Genomic DNA, 6,000 nt, shown 5'->3' on the forward strand with positions numbered 1-6,000 from the left:
ACAGCTGTTATGTCATGAAGACCCAAATCATCCTTACAGAAGAATGATGTAACTTTCATGCTGTCAATGAAGAAATCAAAATAGTCAAATCTTTCCTATACGTACCTTGGATCAAATATCAGTCCAAATGTGGATGGCAGCTAAGAAAGCAGAAGAGGGATGGGATTGAAGCTATGAAGGAATCAGGAAAGATCCATAGGCCGTACAGATGGAGACCACGACCAACAGTGTCTATACTATGTTATTCCTGACTACTATGTATAGACACTGAATAGGAAAGAAAAATGACAGGAAAAAAAAATCATTAGAAATGTGCTGTTACAGGAGAGTTTTACACACAACATGGGACTCCCTAAAGGATAGATAAATAGGTGCTAGATCAACTCAGTGGTTGAGGTATCTGGCTGCAGAACCAGAGGTGAAGAATTAGAATCCTCACTGGGTATCTGAAAACAGCCAGCCTGGGTAGCCTTGGGCAAGCTGCAGAGTCCTAGAGCAACCCCAGGAGAAAGGAAGAATCAACCACTTCTGAGTATTCTCTAGCTGGAAAACCTTGAAAAGGGTAACCCTAAATCAGAATTAGCTTGACAGCATGGGATCATGAGATCCAATCAATGATTTATAAAAGCAAAAATGATTCAACTGAGGCTATCGTACTTTGGGAACATTAAGACAAGATTTGCCTGGAGGGGAAAAAAAACAGTAACGCCCGGAAAAATTCGATGCAGCTAGAAAAAGATGGGATGAATTCACGCAAGAAGGGAAACCACTGCGTTTAGTTTGCAAGATGATGGAAGGAACCCTGTTAATGACATAACCTATGGGAGGTCACTAACCTATTGGGACACCAAGAACTGGAAGTGACTTGAGAGCACTCTCCAGACAACAATATGCTCAACAGGCTTCACAGTTTTATGGGCTGTTCCTGCATTTATTGTTTTTATATGGTTGTTTTGATCTACTTCATGATGTTATTGTTGCAAGCCACGCTGGCTTCTTTTTAAAGAGTATAATAAACAAAGTATAATAAACACTTCCTGTTGGCTTTCTGAGCAGATGGAGGTGGCACAGAAAAATTACCCATGCTCTCCAGTTCCTCCAACAAAAAAAGGGGGGGAGTAGATTCCATACTGCTGAAAGGGGCAGTTCTGGGGGGTTCCCCCCCCCCGTAACAAGGACTCCAAAAATATCTGCTGGGTTGCGCCAAACACAGATTCTTCTCTAAGCCAAAGTAAGGTAGGAATAAAAAAGACAAAGCAAGTTTCCTGCTGCGACCACATGGTATTCAACTTAAGCTGTAGTTGAACTTGGTCTCCTTCCGTACTTCCCTTTGTTGACTCAACTGTCAAAACTGAAACCGTAAGTTGCTGGGGACAGAGATTGGCCTTTATCATCCAGAAGGTGGAATATTAAAAAAAAACCACACACACCAAAAACCTGTCTTCATACTTTATCCACAACTAAAGACAACCGAGAAACAGAATCTAAGACAGATCTATGCAGATTGGGTGCATCTGATCCTTAATTTATGGGGTCATTAGGAGCAAGGGAGTAGTTTTAGCCCTTTAGAAGTTTCCTTCAGGAAATACTCTTCAAGAGCAGATATTCTGGTAGCAAACGATAGCATTATTCTAATTTTCTCAAGATGGTGACTGTGTTAATCTGTTGCGCAGGGAGGAGGGGGATGTCCAGTGACCCTCTTAAAGACTACTGCAATTTATTCTGCACAAATTTTCATGAACAACGAACCGCCTTCTTCATCACAAGCAAAAACAAGCCAAGAAATTTCACACCACCTTAACCCGACTCACTAACATATTCTGTTTGGCCACAGTTTTCATGCACTAAACCCCGTGTATATTGCATTCAATCCGCTGAGCCGCAGTTGGAAAATATTTATGCCAGATATAATGTGTATCAGGCAAAATCCAAAGGAAAAAAACACAATACTTTAAAAAGAGAGACAAAATCATGTGGCACTTTAAAGACTACAGTATTATAGTTTAACGTAAGCTTTTGCAGACACGTCCACTTCGTCAGACATAAAGAAACAGAATGGAACGAAATGTAGACGAAATATCAGATTCATATTCTAAATGTTCATTGGTTACATCATGCAATGATTGGGCCCATGTTTGTTTTACAGTCCCGTTGTAAAAATTGTTGTTTTGTTTTCTTTGGATTTTGCCTGATATGCGTGCACAGACTAACACGGCGACCGTTCCTAAAACTACAGCTATAACGTGGTAGTGTAGCCTCCTCCGTTATTATTTTAGCAAACACTTTATAGCATTCCTAGTAAGTAAGTAAGTAAGTAAGTAAGTAAGTAAGTAAGTAAGTAAGTAAGTAAGTAAGTAAGTAAGTAAGTAAGTAAGTAAGTAAGTAAGTAAGTAAATGGATATTTTCAAACTAGGAAAATTCCGTCTCCATAAAGATTTCTAGGCATCAACTGAACGAATCTATGGAAAACCAGCAACATACAGATTTTTCTTTTGGCCCCCGACTGCAATAACAAACTGTTTTACAAAGACTACATGCTTTTCTCACTGCAGGCAAGCCAGCCTTGCAGCGCTGCTGTGAAGGACAGTGACAGGAAAGTTAAAAGTTGCCTCCCTTTAACTGAAGTGGGGACAGGTGGGGTCGGGGGAGAGGAGTGGGGGGGGGAAGAAGACAAGCAGAGGGGAGCCCAGAAAGGGCTGCTTCTTCTTTGGCTCTGCTGAAAGCTCCCCAAGGCCTTCTGCCCGCTCCCCTAAGCCACACGGCCCCTGGCATGCACTCTGGTGCTGAGCTCACAGGCTCAAGATGCTTCCCCCCCCCCAGCCTCTCTGGCCAGTAAAAAATGTCTGGCATGCAGAAGCTCCTTCTCGCACTCTCTCTCGGGGCAGCTGGAGTGATGAGAGAGTGGGAGGTGGGGTTGGCAAAGCCGGGCGGGCACCGCTCTCCCCTGGGCAATGTTCATACAAGACGTTCTCAGTTCGGCTGCCCAGGTAAGGTTGGCAACGGCTGCTTAAGCATCCAGACGCCTTCGCTCCATATAACTGCAGTACAACTCCTCCAACAACATTAAGTCTAAGGCAAACACCTTTATTGCAGCATAAAGTCCTCTTGTTGAGTCTGCTCTCTGCCTGATTGCCTCTCCTGGAAATTGCTATCTATGGCCCAATTTCAGACTGCTTTGCTTCACAGGTCCTCACCACCATGAGCACGACGACTACTACTATTAGGAGAGCCAATGCAGTCCGAGTAGGACTCAGAAGTCCCGGGTTCCAATCCCTGCTCATGGGAGAAAAAAGGGCAACAGTGAACATCTCACAAACCTCGGGGGGGGGGAACCATCAGGAATGCTGTAAGTTGGAAGAGCCTGGAACGTAGAAAGCAACTATTACTATTTACTCTCCTAGTTCTGGGCTATAGCTAATGTTCTTCTACATCACAGGAAAGTGAAGACTGAGTCGCAAGAGATAATGCACAGAAGGCATATGCGTGTTTGTAGGGGTGCCCTTATCCTTTGATGGAGGCTAGGTATATTTTAATATCAGGGAAGTTCTGAGTCATGTCGCAGGATGCCTCCAAAGCACGAGAGCGGCGTGGAGGTGGGAAAGGAACCTCTCGCTTCCCAGATGGGTATTCACACCCACACCCGCAAGCAGAGGGCTGGCTCATTCAACCCTTCAGCAAAAAATAAAAATAAAAAATAAAACGCCCTTTGGATTGTGTGAGACCACAACTCCCATAACCCGCCTGGGGATTGTGGAAGTGGGAGTGCCACGGAGCCAGAAGGCGTTGCCTTGGGGAAAGGCTGGCCCACTGGGTGTCAGGCACATGTCTAAATATTTGCCATCATCTGAGGGGTGCGGCACGGATTCTGAACCAAAAGTGTTATTATCATGGGAGGGAAACAAGGCCAACTTTAGACACACTCAGCTCCGTGCCTTGGGATTTTCTACATTCTGCTTCTGAGTGGCAAGGCTGCAGTCCTCCAAACGTCGCTGTAGGCGGAGCCCCGGCTGACTCAGGGGTCATGGATGATGGGAGTTGTAGTCCCACCAACCTCTGGAGGGCCACATGCACCTCCTCCTTGATCTACCCGATTTCCCTCAACGTAGCCTCTGCACGAGCCCCCGACCCACACCCATCTTCAAAACGAGAGCCACCCTGCCTGCACAGAGCAGTCCCCTCTTTGAAACTATAAGACCCTGGCTTCCTCCCGGCTTCGAATCTAGAGAGCATTAATGTGCAAAGCGTGATGGGTGGCCTTGGCAAAAGTCCCTCACAATCCCCTCTGAGACTCGGTGTGGGGGTTCTGTTCCCATTCAAACCACATCTGTTCCTGTCCCCCAGAAATTTCAACTTTCCACCGCAGAGACTCCCTCTAGTCCATGTCAAGGTTCCATCCTGGCAAACCAGGGGACCACAAGCATGTGCAGAGTGCATTTACCTCCAGGTCTCTATTTAGGGGGAAAAAGCGAGCAAGAAATAGAAGGAGGCAGGATGCTTTCTTACTTCCACTCCTACATCTGAAGACAGGCAGCCGATGCTTGCTTAGCGGAAGAAGGAGATGATGCATTTGGCACATGCTCAGATGCCCTCCTTTCTCTCCCCTCCCCTCTTTTATTCATATTCCCCAAAGCTGAGGCACAACACTGGAAAAACACGTTCCGAAGCTGCTGATCTGGAAACCAGTTCCCCTGACCGCTGAATAATGACAGCCCTTGCGCCTTTACGCGCGATTCCGGGGCCGAGTCATTTTTACCCGGGAGTAAAGCCCCGCAGCGTCCGACAAGCGCAGGGTTTGCACCGGGGGGGAGGCGGAACTCCCACTTCCAAACCCTTCCAAAAAACAAACAAACCACGAAACCTTAAAAAAACCTCCACTCTCTCTTCCTCTTCCCCCCTCCCCACGGCTTCTGCTCCCTTTCTTTGCAACGCGAGGAGAACAATGCCTCCCCCGCGCGCCCTCGCCTCCCCCCCAAAAAAAACCCTCTTAGAACGTCGGAAACGGGCAACGCGCCTTCTCGCACCGCTCGGCGACACGGATCCCTTCTTCCCCAAACTCTCACCTGGCCCGAAGGGGAGCCTTGCCTTCCCACCTTCGGATGGAGGCCCCCGGGACGGAGTTTGGCGGGGTTTCCTGTTGCAAAGGGCGGCTCGCGAGGAGGGGTTGGCCTGGGAAAGGAGGAGGACTGGGGGGGGGCAGGAAGCCACTTGCATTTCCCGGATCCCTCCCAGTTTTCGTCTCCTCCTCCTCCTCCTCTTCCCCAGTCCCTCCCCTTTCTTCTTCGAGCGCAAACACGGGGAAGAGTCTGGGTTTCTCTCTTGCAGCGCTGAAAGCGAGAAGCGCACGTCTGAACGCTCGGAATGGAAAGGGGGGAGGCTTCCCGGGGAATTCAGGGCGGGCCCCCCAAAGAAGACCCGCTCTCTGTCTCCCCCTCCCCCGGGGGTTTCGGAATGTAACGAGGAGCGAGGGACTCAACTGCAATGGGGATTTTTCCGCGTGTCAGCTGGCCGTGCTGGCTGGGTGATTCTAGGACCTGGAGTCCCCCCAAAAGTAACTTTTTCTGGCGCTGACTGTGCCCGTATTTATGCTTCTTTGCTCTGAAGTCCCCTTCGATTCATTAGTAAGGTGTGCATCTGAAAAGCGTGCGCAGTGGCGGTAGGGATCCTCCTACACGTATCTTCTGGCAAGTACTGTAGATACGGAGGCACATGGGCTTGCTCTCTGGGGTGTAAAATGCGCCCAGTCCTAAATGCATTTACTTCGGAGTAAGTTTCAGTGGGACTTGCTTTTGAGTAGAAAGCCATAGGATTGCCCTGTCGCTCATAGAATCTTCCAGCTGGATCTGGACAAACACATATTATTACTATTCATCTCTCTCACTTTTTCAACACATGCAACTTTTTAGGATTAAGCAAGGATTTGAACTCAGGTCTCCACACTCTGACATGGTAGCCTTCAGTATACCATCAGCAATCTTTACTCGATCAAGAATATCGGAGACT

General features: G+C 47.8%; 1 protein-coding gene across 4 annotated transcripts in view; it reads right to left on the reverse strand.

The window, feature by feature from the left end:
- Window positions 1-5,192, reverse strand: part of ARHGEF1 (Rho guanine nucleotide exchange factor 1) — a 54,959-nt gene extending 49,767 nt beyond the window's left edge. For all 4 annotated transcript variants that reach the window (XM_072980303.2, XM_072980305.2, XM_072980302.2 and 1 more), the window contains exon 1: window positions 5,061-5,192. The gene's annotated coding sequence lies outside the window, so the exon portion shown is untranslated. The remainder of the gene's footprint in view (window positions 1-5,060) is intronic.
- Between the last annotated feature and the right edge of the window lie 808 nt (window positions 5,193-6,000).

This window comes from Pogona vitticeps, chromosome 9 (assembly GCF_051106095.1).
Source record: "Pogona vitticeps strain Pit_001003342236 chromosome 9, PviZW2.1, whole genome shotgun sequence".
Lineage (NCBI taxonomy): Eukaryota > Metazoa > Chordata > Lepidosauria > Squamata > Agamidae > Pogona > Pogona vitticeps.